The sequence below is a fragment of the Monodon monoceros genome, unplaced genomic scaffold (assembly GCF_005190385.1).
Source record: "Monodon monoceros isolate NGI ecotype Baffin Bay Population unplaced genomic scaffold, NGI_Narwhal_1 Super_Scaffold_10, whole genome shotgun sequence".
Taxonomy (NCBI): Eukaryota; Metazoa; Chordata; class Mammalia; order Artiodactyla; family Monodontidae; genus Monodon; species Monodon monoceros.
The window spans coordinates 3,171,381-3,185,182 of record NW_021703766.1 but is presented as its reverse complement, the minus strand read 5'-3'; the positions used below and the strand labels follow the sequence as shown (position 1 = coordinate 3,185,182).

General features: G+C 49.7%; 1 pseudogene; it reads right to left on the bottom strand.

Annotated features, from left to right (window-relative positions):
- Window positions 1–1,290: 1,290 nt before the first annotated feature.
- Window positions 1,291–1,596, bottom strand: LOC114885330 (annotated as a pseudogene).
- Between the last annotated feature and the right edge of the window lie 12,206 nt (window positions 1,597–13,802).

The window sequence follows — 13,802 nt, the reverse complement described above, 5'->3', positions numbered from 1 at the left end:
TTCGTTGCTGCGCGCGGGCTTTCTCTAGTTGCGGTGAGTGGGCTTCTCATTGCTGTGGCTTCTCTTTGTTGCAGAGCACGGGCTCCAGGTGCACGGGCTCAGTAGTTGTGGCCCGCAGGCTCTAGAGTGTAGGCTCTGTAGTTGTGGCGCATGGGCTTAGTTGCTCCGTGGCATGTGGGATCTTCCCGGACCAGGGCTTCAACCCGTGTCCCCTGCATTGGCAGGCGGATTCTGAATCGCTGCGCCACCAGGGACGTCCCTGTACACAATTCTTAACATACATACCAAAAATCTAAAAGATCATGCAGTTGTGATCCTTTTCTGAACAGTTAGTTATTCCAGTGACTTTCCAGCTTAAAATTTGGAGGCAAATTTTCCTTAACAGGATAGCAAGTACCAGCGTCTTCAAATATTGATATGCTGTTCCATCGTAAGTCCCACTAATTCACAATTGAATATCATATACTGTACATACTCAAATTGTCCATCGTTCACAGCACATTAACAAAGTTACTAGAACTGTACTACCACGACCAAAGATGTTACTTACAGAGCACACAGAATTCTGACCAGGAGAGCCAAGATCAAGGAGTGTGAGTGGTTTGCTTTAGGAAAAATTCTACCAAAAACAACATGGGAAGAGAAGTAATTTAAAGTGTTGGGGGTCGGGGTGGGTGGGATGAACTGGGAGACTGGGATTGACATATACACACTATTGATACTATGTATAAAATAGAGAAGTAATGAGAACCTACTGTGTAGCACAGGGAGCTCTACTCAGTGCTCTGTGGTGACCGAAATTAGAAGGACATCCAAAAAAGAGGGGATGTATGAATATGTATAACTGATTCACCTTGCTGTACAGTATAGACTAACACAACATTGTAACGCAACTACACTCCAACAAAAATTAAAAAAAAAAAGCGTTCAAGACGTTAAACGCACAACTGACTCCAGACTGCCATATAGTACGCCTTGTATTATAGGATAGAAAAGCTACCCCCATCTATGGAATGTTAAGCTGACACCGAAGACAATCAGAGCCTCCCACGTTCAATACCCTACTATGTTCTGGTTGTACCAAAAAATGAACAACCGGCAAATGATTTCACCTCTTAAAAAAATTTTTTTTTTTACACTTAAAAAATGGGATGGGGGGGATTCCCCCCTTTTTAAAAATGTTTCTAGAGCTCCTAAAAGACTGGCATTTACAAAACAGTTGATAAAAATATTCCTGTGGATTGTGCAAGAAGAGAGACAGGGACCACTGATAGGACCAGGTGTGTGATATTAATGTGACTTGGCTTCTTTCTCTCCTGCTTCATCAAAGGCTGGGCTGTCCTCGTTTTTAGTTTCTCCATTTTCTGCAGGTACATCTTCTTTAGTCTCTTGGTTAGCGGCTTCAGCCTGTTTTTCCTTTGCTCGCCTTTTCCCTTGTGTTTGCACTTTTTTGTCTGAAGATTCATTCTTTCCTGCCGGCTTTTGGGGCTGCGTTTCCACTTTTGCAGGAGCCGGTTTAGCTAACAACCTCGCCGATATCCTCTTGGGCTCCTCCTTCGCCGCCCCCTCGGTGGAGCCAGGCTTCCTCTCGGGCATCGTGGCGGCGGTGAAGCTGCCACTTCCCGCCACGCTGCTACATATTGCGGCTGCCGGGCGACGCGGTGGAGAGTGCCGGCGGGGACAAGAGCTGCGGTGGCCAAGGGACCAGAACCTCATTTTTGAGCATCTTCAGTTTCTTCCTCTCCGCAGACTGTTTCTTCCAATGAAATGGTATGAAATGGTATAATATCGTGGAAAGGGCGCTTGAACTGGAGTTCAAAAAAAAACTGGTCTCAGGGCTTCCCTGGTGGCGCAGTGGTTGAGAGTCCGCCTGCCGATGCAGGGGACATGGGTTCGTGCCCCGGTCCGGGAAGATCCCACATGCCGTGGAGCAACTAAGCCCGTACGCCACAGCTACTGAGTCTGCGCGTCCGGAGCCTGTGCTCCGCAACGGGAGAGGCCACAGCAGTGAGAGGCCCGCATACCGCAAAAAAAAAAAAAAACTGCTCTCAGAGTAATGAAAACTTTGTAACACAGTATCTGACATCTGGAAAATGCTTGATCAATATGAGCCGTCATTTCTGTGCAGGTGCTAGTTGCGGTGATGTAATGAGAGCAGTAGTCACAATAACAGCGAGCACGCTTTAGCGCGTAACGGGCGCCTGTGAGGTTGTCAATGCTGTCCCCATCTTACAGACGGGGAACCTGAAGCTGCGAAGTTACAGAGCCAGGCTCAAAGCTAGTCCGACTGACCCTGAAGCCTGTGCCCTCGACCTCTTGCCTTACTACATCTTGGGACTTGTGTGCCACTTGGGACCTCTGACTCTTCCATTATAAGAGGGAGGAAGGATAGCAATCCTGAGTGCCAGGCTCTGATGAGGAAGGAAAGAGCAGTGTGTGTGAAGCACCTCCTCACAGGACCAGGGAACCCGATGCCTGTTCGTGTTCTCACACGCTTCTATGAGACCACCTGCTGCGTCCTGTGTCCACTCACCGCCATGCCTGGCGGCCAGATCCCCAGAAGGTGCAGTCTGTGCCTGCCACCCACAACCCTCTCCTCGCATATGGGATCCTTTGCCCGCCTCTCTCTGCTCCTCAGCCCCATGGATGGAACCATCTCTGTGGGAGCAGCTTATTGGAGAGCAAAGTGGGATTTGCCCACAGGAGATGCGAGTCCAAATTGTAGTCACATCCTGCACTGTTTCTGGTCCAGGACAAGTCACCTGACCTCTCTGAGAGTCACTGCCCCCATCTGCAGAACAGGGAGAACCGTAATTCCCACCTTGTAGGACTGTGCGGTAAGGCCAAAGGGAGGCGTCAGAGCTGAGGGTGCAGTGCATTCTGGACAGTGCTCTTACCCAGTGGCCTCTCTGAGTCCCCAGAGATGCTCTAACTGTGCCTGGCTTTCCCTGGGCATCGTCTTAACACACGCTGGGAGCACTTGAGGTTAACCCCGACTGACTTAAAGCCTCCCCTCCTGGTTTCCCAGGCTGAGCATCATCTTCCTGACCACTCCCTCCTCCTGGGACCCACCCAGCCACCTGAAACTCACTGTGCTCTATTATTTCTTTCCTACAAAATGTCCTAAAAGATTTCAAGGCCTCACTCCCCCTCCCCTTGCCGGCCTTTTTGCATCATCCTCAAACTCCCCTCCCCACCTTCCTTCGGGGCTGTTTCAGCGCCTTCTGGCTGAGCTCTTGCCTCCGATCCCACCATACCCCAATTCTGCAGTGAATGGATCCTCCCCAAACCCGGCTCTTGTCCCATTGCAGCTCTGCTCAAGAATCTTCAGTAGCTCCCCACTGTGTGCTGTCTCAACTTGGCCCAGCTCTGAGGATCTCCATACCATGGCTTCATCTTAGTTACCCACTTAACTCCCATTACTGAAGAGAGCAATCTTGCCAAAATTTGGAAGCATCGAGATATCTTAAATAGGTGAGTGAATAAGCTGTGGTATGCCCAGACAACGGAATACTGTTCAGCACTAAAAAGAAATGCGCTATGAAGCTGTGAAAAGACATGGAGGAGCCTTAAATGCATATTACTGTGTGAAAGAAGCCAATCCAAAAAGGCTGTAGACTGTATGATTCCAGCTCTGTGACATTCTGGAAAAGGCAGAACTGTGGAGAGAATAAAAAGATCAGTGGATGCCAGTGATTAGGGGCAGGGAGAGATGAATGGGTGGAGCACAGAGGATTTTTAGGGCAGTGAAAATACTCTGTGATACTATAATGGTGGATACATATCCTTATAGATTTGTCCAGATCCATAGAATGTGCAACACCAAGAATGAGCCCCAGTGTAGACTGTTGATGTCGGGTGGTGATGGTGTGTCAATGTAGATTCATCAAGTGTGATGAATGGACCACTCTGGTGGGGATGTTGACAGTGCGGGGAGGCTGTGTGTGTGTGGGGACAGGGACGGGGGTATATGGGAACTCTCTCTACCTTCCTCTCAATTTTGCTGTGAACCTACAACTGCTCTAAAATATAAAGTCTTAAAAAAGTCTAAGTGACACAACTTAATTGTAGAAATATTAGAGATACAAATGAAAAAACGATCCACAGTTCTACCACCCGGAGATAACCACTGTTTAACATTTTGCCGAATGGTCCCTCAGAACCTGTAGATGCGTGTGTGGAGCCATGTTAACGTGTATTTATTTTAAACAAAGACAGAATGGGATGCTGCCTCGGCGTGGGAACCTCCCTTTCCTCTCAGTTGTGTGTGGTGGGCATCGAGGGGGCAGCCGCCCAGTGAGTGGACGCCCCTTGTTCACTCAGCTGACCTCTTCCCACTGGCATTTACGTTGCACTTTCTGTTTACGCCCCTTCCGGTGTTATTCTTGTCCCCAACATTTTGCTTTAAGTTTTGTTAATCTTTTTATACCCCTCTCTGCACTCCTCTCCGCAGGTTTTCTTTTTTTTGTTTTTAAAGAATCCATGCTAACCTTTATTTTATTTATTTATTTATGGCTGCGTTGGGTCTTTGTTGCTGCACGCGGGCTTTCTCTGGTTGCGGCGAGCGGGGGCTACTCTTCGTTGCGGTGCGTGGGCTTCTCATTGTGGTGGCTTCTCTTGTTGCGGAATGCGGTCTTCAGTAGTTGTGGCTCGCGGGCTCTAGAGTGCAGCCTCCGTAGTTGTGGCGTACGGGCTTAGTTGCTCCGTGGCATGTGGGATCTTCCCGGACCAGGGCTCGAACCCGTGTCCCCTGCATTGGCAGGCGGATTTTTAACCACTGCGCCACCAGGGAAGTCCCTCTGCAGGTTTTCTAATCTGCTAGTTTGGAAGATATAGATTGCGTTCCTATTATTTTAGCAGGTACCCTTAACTGTCCCTTATTATTGTGTTAATGTTTCACAGAAAAGTGCATAAAATATAAATGTGTCGCTGACGCATCCCTGGGAAGTATCCCCTCCCATCAGGCCCTCTGTTCCCTGGAGCAGCCACTGCCCCGGTGGTCATCTGATCCCTACTTTGCCTTCTGCTCCCCTGGCCTGTGTATGCATCCCTAAATGTTCCATTTTCATTTATTTCCAAATTGATACCAGTGGAACCATATCATATGCATTTTTTTTGGAGGGAGGGGTGGGACTGGCTCCTTCCACTCAACACTCTATTAAAGATTCATCCGTGTTGTATGTAGCCCTAGGCGACTGATCTTCATTGCTGTATATTATTCCTTTGCATGAATATACCACAGTTTATCCATTCTAATGCTGATGGACATGTTTTCCCTTATGCTTTGGAAATTACTATATATACATATACATATGTATATATTCACATACACATACATACACACAGACACATATATATGTGTATATATATTTTTTCACATGTATTCTGGTATTTGCATTTCTATCGGGCATATACTAGATGTGGAATTATAGGTCATAGGGTATACGTAGTTGTACCTCATTATGGTTTTAATTTGTATTTATCTGATTACCAGTGAGGTTGAGCCTGCTTTTATATGTTTATTGGCCTCTGGATTTCTTGTAAAAAGTGTCCTCCAGTTTTCCAGTTATGGTGTCTGTAATTTCCTTATTGCTTTGTAGGAGATCTTTATATATCCTGAACCAGTTGTTTGCTACATGTATTATAAATATCTTCTCTCATCTGTGGATTTTTTTTTTTTTTTTTGCGGTACGCGGGCCTCTCACTATTGCAGCCTCTCCCGTTGCGGAGCACAGGCTCCGGACGTGCAGGCTCAGCGGCCATGGCTCACGGGCCCAGCCGCTCTGTGGCATGTGGCATCCTCCTGGACTGGGGCACAAACCCGTGTCCCCTGCATCGGCAGGCAGACTCTCAACCACTGCGCCACCAGGGAAGCCCTCATCTGTGTATTTTTAATGGCATTTTTTTGGGATAAATTATAGTAGAGTTGAATTTATTAATCTTTCCCTTTATGGTTAATGACTTGTTTTTGTCTTAAGGAAAGTTCCCCTATTCCAAGTTCATGAAGAGAGATTTCTACATTAATTCTAAAGACTTTGTATTATTGCCTTCACATGTAGGCCTATAATTCACACAGAATTGAGTTTTTTGTATATGGTGTGAGGTAGGGCTCCAGTTTCATTTTTTTTCCCATATGGATGCCCAGTTATCCCAGCATGCTTATTAAAATGGAACACAATAGAATAATATCTTCAAAGAGATGAGCGAAAGTAACTGTCAAGCTAGAATCTAAACCAGGCTAAACCATCACTCAAGAGGGACTGCGACACAAAGACATTTCGGATGAAGACGGAGAGAGGTTACCACTTGTGACCTGAACTGAAAGACCTTTTAAGGGCTGTAGGCAGGAATGGAGTAATGCAAGTGCAAGATCTACCCACATCTCTGCCAGGTTCTGCAGGCTGAACCGTCACATTTTTTTTGAGGTCGTGAGAAGTGTTCAAACAGAGCCCACTGGACAGGCCATGAGTGTGCTGGGGTTTGGTCTGATCGACCCTCCAAGTTATTTTCACCCCATGGCTGGGCAGATGGCTGCTGGCTTAGGCCCAGAGCCCTTGCTGAAGTGAGGTTTTCTTTACCTTCACAGATAAAGGAAACCAAGGGGAATCTGCCTGTTCATGTCCTCCCTAAGTGGAAGGGAGATGCTTTTACAAGAAATAACTTTTTCAGCAAATCCAGTGTATTTTTTTAACCTCTCATTTTTTTCCCCCTGCAATTGTGACATGTCTACATGAAATTGGCCACAGGAAGGAAGCCTCGTTCAAGAAGCTATTTTCTGAACATCCCTCTACACCCTAGATTTCACAACAGGCATGCCTTTAGGTGGGGAGACGGAGGCTTCACGCCCGCAGTGGCAGCTGCACTTCGGGAGTCAGATGCTCTCAGGAGGCACTTAGGGCTTCTGTGGATGCCCTTGTCTGGTCAGAGAAGGTAAGAGTCAGAGGGATCATTAAATATTGCCTTTAGAGAAGGAGACTTTCAGAGCAGAGCGTCTAAACACTTCTGGAAATGAGCCTGAAGTGAGAGGTCAACTCAATGAGACTCTGCAATGGGGAAGTTAAGAGTTTGGAGAAGGACTAGGAAAAAATAGAGTGACCCAACCACTGGGGGGTCCCAGTGGCCTGTACTGCTGCGCTTTTTCTATATGTTTGTTTGCGTTCACATAACTATCTTGGACAATTCTGCCAAACGCCAGTTTCTTTTCCATCGACCCCCTACACTTCGTCAATGCTAATCCTACACGTTTAGATAGGTTTCTATGGAGCTACCAGTCGAAAGATCCTGGCTCAATATTTTGGGGAGCACCTTTCTCACAGAAGCAATAAAATACTTTTCCTAGAGCAGTGGTTCTCAAAACCCTCAGAATCACCCAGGGGCCTTCTGGGAAGACTGCTGCTCTTAAAAGTACCCCTTCACGTAAGACGGTGAGCCCGGGGTCACTGGTTTATGGCCTGAGGAATGCGCAGCCAACATTGGCCTCTTGCGTTAGCGACTCACCTCAGTGTGTGTGCTCGTCCGTATAAATCGAGGGAGGGTTTCCCTCCAGTTTCCCCATGGGTCTGGCCTCTGAACTACGTGGAGTTTGTATCCAGCCCAGCTGCCCTTAAAAGTACTAGTGATTGGGAATTCCCTGGCTGTCCAGCGGTCGGGATGCCATGTTCTCACTGCCGAGGGCCCAGGTTCAATCCCTGGTTGGGGATCTAAGATCCCACAAACCATGCAGCATGGCCAAAAAAAAAAAAAAAAAGAAAGAAAGAAAGAGGGACTTAACCTGGTGGCGCAGTGGTTAAGAATCCACCTGCCGGGCTTCCCTGGTAGTGCAGTGGTTGAGAGTCCGCCTGCCAATGCAGCGGACATGGGTTCGTGCCCCGGTCCAGGAGGATCCCACCTACCGCAGAGCGGCTGGGCCCGTGAGCCATGGCCGCTGAGCCTGCACGTCTGGAGCCTGTGCTCCACAATGGGAGAGGCCACAACAGTGAGAGGCCCGCATACCGCAAAAAAAAAAAAAAAATCCACCTGCCAACGCAGGGGACACGGGTTCGATCCCTGGTGTGGGAAGATCCCAGATGCCGTGGAGCAATAAGCCCATACACCACAACTACGAGCCTGTGCTCTAGAGCCCGCAAGCCACAACTACTGAGCCCGCGCACCACAACTACTGAAGCCCGTGAATCCTAGTGCCTGAGTTCTGCAACTCCTGAGCCCACGTGCTGCAACTACTGAAGCCCGCGCGCCTAGAGCCCGTGCTCTGCAACAAGAGAAGCCACCGCAATGAGAAGCCCGCTCACTGTAACGAAGAGTAACCCCCGCTTGCCCCAACTAGAGAAAGTCTGTGCGCAGCAACAAAGACCCAATGCAGCCAAAAAAGAAAAGAAAGGAAAATAAAGTACTAATCATTTACATTATAGGCATGACTGAAATTGTCTGACTTTCTGTCCTTTGCTCCCCACCATTCTTCTTTCTCCTTCCTGTTGGAGGTGGACGTCTCCACGCACGTCTGCGTTGAAGTACAGATGCAGGTGATAACTGCCGTCTTCAGCGCCTGCCAGGTCCTGGCTGCTTCACGCATCTCATTTCACCTTCACAGCAGCTCTTTGAGGTGGATGCTTCTGCAGTTTGCAAAGGAGGACACGGGCTCAGGGCAATCAAAGGGACTTCGGGGCAGGAGCACACGGCTGGTGTGGTGGAGACGGAACATGAGCTCAGTCAGCGTGCTCCGTAACAGACTAGGACCTGTGCAGCGCTGGCTCAAAGGTCGTAGGAACTCAGAATCTTCCATGGTTAGGTTGAGTTGTTTCCTAGTGTTGACTTTGCATAGCTCTCCTCATGGTGAGTGCCCTGGAGAATCTGTGACGAAATACTCCAGGAGGCATGGAGCGTGACTCCTGCTAAAACCAGAGCAATTGTACCCGAGCACCTGACTGTTCCGCAGTCAGGGCTTGTGGGGCTGTTGGACACAAAGTGTCTGGCTTTGGGGGCAGGAGAGCCTTTGTCCCAGAAGCTGTTCTCAGCACCCTGAAGCGTTTCTTGCTGAGCTCTTGCCGGGAATTCGAAGACCTCCTAGCCGCCAGTGCGCTTACTAGGTGTACATTTGATTTGGCATCTAGTATATGTTGCCTTGCTGCCTCGTAATACTACCCGATCTTCCTTTTTCAGTTTTTTCATCATTCAGGGAATGGATTTGACATTTAAGGTCCCGTATGAGTTTCCTCTTGCTGCTGTAACAAATTACCACCAACTTAATGGCCGAAAACAACACAAATTTATAGTCCTGGAGATATAATGTACAGCACGGTGACTCTAGTTAACAAAATGTCTTGCGTATCTGAAAGTTGCTAAGAGAGCAGATCTTAAAAGTTCTCGTCACAAGAAAAGAAATTCTATAGCCATGTGTGGTGACGGATGTTAACTAGACTTTTGCAGTGATCATTTCACAGTGTGTACAAATATCGAATCATTCTGTTGTATATGGGAAGCCAATATAATGTGGTATGTCTGTTCTACCACACCACTTTGTTTTCCTGCAGCTCTGGAGTCAGAAGTCTGACACGGGTCTCACTGGGCTGACAGCAGGTGTGGGCAGGGCTGTGCTCCTTCTGGACACGCCAGGGGAGAATCCTTTCCTGGCCTTTCCACCTTCCAGAGGCAGCCGCATTCCTAGGCTCGTGGCCCCTTCCTCTTTCTTCAAAGTCAGCAGCATAACAGCTTCAAATGTCTCTTTCTCTCTCTCTCTGACTCTGTTTCTGTCATCACGTCTCTTTCCCTGACTCTGACCCTCTTGCAGTCCTCTTGTAAGGACCCTTGTGATGACACTGGACCCACCTGGATGAGGCAGGATACTCTCCCCATTTCAAGACTTATAATCACTTCTCTTTTCTGTACTCTCCCCCCCCCCCCCCGCCCTTCTTTCTGTCACAGGATCTGCACAAGCTGTAATCCTGTATGTGTGTTTTCAGGGCTGTCTCCCCCACTGTTTTAGGAACTCTGTCTTGTCCACAGCTCTACTCCTGGGACCAAGAAAGGGATGTTGCTTGAATTATCCTCAAATTGAAAATTTTCTCCTTTGATCCATTCCTATCCACTTGCAGGCCGTGTGTTTGTCCAATAAGAGAGGAAGAAATCCAACACCGTATTCTAACCCCAGGGGCTTTGCAGCCAGTGTCGGGGCATACACTTAGGTAAGCATCGTGGCCTCCCCAAGTGGCCCGGTGCTGTGGGCAGTGCCAGGCCTGGGGAGCTGGGCGCTGGGGAAGTAAACCCTCCGTGAAGACACCAAGTAAAGGCGGACCTCGGCTCCCGTCTCCTTTTCTGGTTGCTTCTGTTTTCTCCGTGAAATAGGAACAAGATCAAGGGAGTGCTGGAGGCTTGAGGAGAGAGAAAGTATGTGATGGTTTCCAGGAGAGAGGAGCAGGATAGAGAGATGGGTCCAGTTACCGGGCAGCAGGAAGGCGCGCAGAGGACCAGGAACGTGACAAAAGAGAGGCGGGCCAGCCGTTGCGTGCTCTCCCCCGGCCACGTTCCACCGCGGGGCACAGGCAGGAGAAAGGGTGGCGTTTGGCCAGGCTTGGTACCCGCCGAGAGGGTGACACTCTGCGGGTACTGGTTCCCCTTCCTTTTGGGCCGAGCGGGTGGGACCTCCCACTGCGGACAGAGGGCGGGTCTGGAGGTGGGAGTGGCGCTCACGGACCTCCAGAGCAGCCAGGATGTGTCCATCAGGGAAACCCCAGTGTACTTTCCTCCGAGGCTGTCCTTAACTTTGATCTCATGAACACATGGTAGGCGGAGAGCACAGGGCCCTGAGGCCACTGACCCAGGCCTGACGCCCCCACTAGGGACTGTGGTCTGAACAGAGAGCTCAGCACACAGATCTTTACCTGGAAACTTGAGCGGCCACCACGCCCAACAGGTGGGGGGCATGGTAGTGTAAATCCTCAAGAAACTTACATTCTGGTTGTGATAGATCAGCTGACACCAGAACACAGTTATATATGATACTTAACTAGCTCAGAAGTTATTTCTCATTCAGACCTGGGGATTATGACCCAGCCTGGTTTGAATTTACCCCTGAGCCAGGCAATAGGAGAAAAAACCAGGGGCCAGGAGAGTTGAAGGCCAAGTTCCTGTCTGTGCTGTGGGTTGCTCCTGACAGGTGTGTTCTCAGGGCCTTTTATGGACCACATCTGTGACTCAGGCAGCCCCGGGGACTCCCCCGGTCTTCTGGTGTGGTGGGTCCCGCTGATGGGAAGTGGCGCCCCATCATTCAGTTTCCTTTCACATCAGTTTCTTTTGAATCCTGTTACTCTCACACTTCAAGAAGTGTTGGGAAAAGCCCTTCCTAGGAATTTCTGGTGCTGTGGGCTTTTGCCCCTCAGACTGCCCGCAGGGCCTTGGGTACTGACAGGCAAAGGGTGGGCGTCATCGAGCCAGAAGGCCACCAACTGGGGTGGGGGAACTTGGTGATGCCTACCAGGCAGGTCTAGCCTGCTCCCTGCAGGGCTGGCACTCGCCCAGGGACAGTAGCACTCGGTCATTTTAGAAGCCACTGTGCTCTCCGAGGGACCCTGTGCTGGGTCACTGACCCTTTGACAGTACCAATGGGGTGACTTTGGTTTTGGGGCAGATTTGAAGGCTGGGGAGCAGAGGAAGGAGGGAGTGGAGGCGAAGAGATTTAAAAGAGACTGAAGCAGGGAATTCCCTGGTGGTCCAGTGGTTAGGACTCCATGCGTCCACTGTCGGGGCCCGGGTTCGATCCCTGGTCAGGGAACTAAGATCCTGCAAGCTGTGTGGTGTGGCCTCCCCGCCCCCCCGAAAAAAAAGAAAAGGAAGAAGCATAACTCAGTGGTTCTCATCCGGGGGAGGTTGTACCCCCAAGGGACATTGGGCAGTGCCTGGAAACGTTTCTGGTTGTCACAACCAGAGGAGGGGGTGCAATTGGCATCTAGTGGGTGGCGGCCAGGGATGCTCTCAACACCTACAATGCCCAGGCCGGCCCCACCATGAGCTATGATCCAGCCCTAAAGTCAGCAGAAGCCACTCAAAGGAGTGGCTGAGGCTGGAGGACAGGGAACCCGAGGATTTCCACCCGAGCCCCTCAGGAAAGACTCATTCGGCTGGGAACTTCTCCGGTGGAGAAAGCTCCATTTTTTTTTTTTTTTTCTTGAGCTGCAACAGTGTGTGTGATGTGGCCTTTGGGTTGAATTGTGGATGTGGAAAAGTTGATGTTGGGCTCCGGAGTGTTGATCTTTTCCCTATGAAGCGTCCTTTTTGATTTCCCCTTATCTACATAGGAGAGGGTATCGCCAGTTATTGGCCCCTTGATACACATGATTTACATCCCATGTTGCCTCTCCTTGGGTAGTCACTGTTGAACCTTTCCTCTAGTGGGGACACAGCAGCTCGGGCTGGTTTTAGGAGGTCCTATGCACCTGGGCGTGGCAGGTGGTGCTATTGGTGATGACTCACCCCAGACCAGCCTTGCTGGATGCCTTTCCCACTAACCTGACTCTCGCCACCGAGGATGGCTCCTTGGTGGCCTGTACCGGTCCTTTGAAGGCTCAGCCCCGCACAGGCGGCCTTGGAGGTGGAGCACAGAGGGGCTGGCTGGGCCTCTCTGCCCTGTCCGACTCATGCCTTTTCAGGTGGATCCGAGGACCATCTGTCATCTCGTGATGGGTCCATGGAGAACCCTTCTCTCTTCAAGACTGCCCTTGATGTAAGTGTTAGCCAAGTGTCACAGAAAATGAGGGATGAGGGTGGGCGCGAGCATCCTCAGATCACTGAGGCTCCAGGTCCGGGATGTCCACGGGGGAACGCAGTGTGGAAAGTCCACGCTGACATGGCAGCTGAGAACCAAAACTCCTCTGAGCTTGAGGTCAAAGTTGTCTAAAAAAAGAGAAACTGAGAGTCTTGGGCCACGTGCCTGGAGAGCCACATGGTTGGGCTAGGGGCCTGGCGTGGGGGCGGCATAGGAAAAGCCTGAAAATTCTGCAGTGTTTTGTTTTCACTCACCTAGATTTAGAGGAGTCTTCTGGCAAAACAAAACTGCAGTCTTACTTCCCCACCCTAGTCTCCTGGTGACCGCAGTAATGGGCTTGCTCTTGGTCACGGACTCTGGATGGCTTTGGAGGTTCAGCTTTGCCAGCAGGTAATTTATGGACAGTACACTTCACCAGTTATAAGTGGACAATTTAGTGAGTTTCAACAAACGTGTACAGCCGTGTAAGCACCGCAATTACGAGATAAAACGTTCCCATCACCCCCCGAAGTTCTCTTATCTCCTTGTAGCTAATCTCCCTCTTCCCCTGGTCCCTGGCAACCAGTCATCTGCTTTCTCTCACTGTGGTTTGGTCTTTTTAAATAATTGCATGTACATGGAATGTTACAGTAAGTAGTCTTTATGTTTGGCTTTTTAAACTTGATGTCACGCTTTTACGATTCACCCACACCGTCGTGTGTATCAGCAGTTTGTTCTTTTAGCTGAATACTATCCCATGGCCTGGTGACACCCCAGTTTGTTCCTCAATTCACCAGTCTTTTTAGGAATGAAGTTTTTAATATTTATTTATTTATTTATGGCTGTGTCGGGTTTCAGTTGTGGCACGTTGTGGCGCGTGGGTTTCTCTCTAGTTGTGGCACACGGGCTCCAGAGCACGCGGGCTCTGTAGTTTGCGGCACACAGGCTCTCTAGTTGAGGTGCGTGGGCTTAGTTGCCCCGTGGCATGTGGGATCTTAGTTCCCCGATCAGGGATCGAACCCATGTCCCCTGGATTGGAAGGTGGATTCTTAACCACTGGACCACCAGG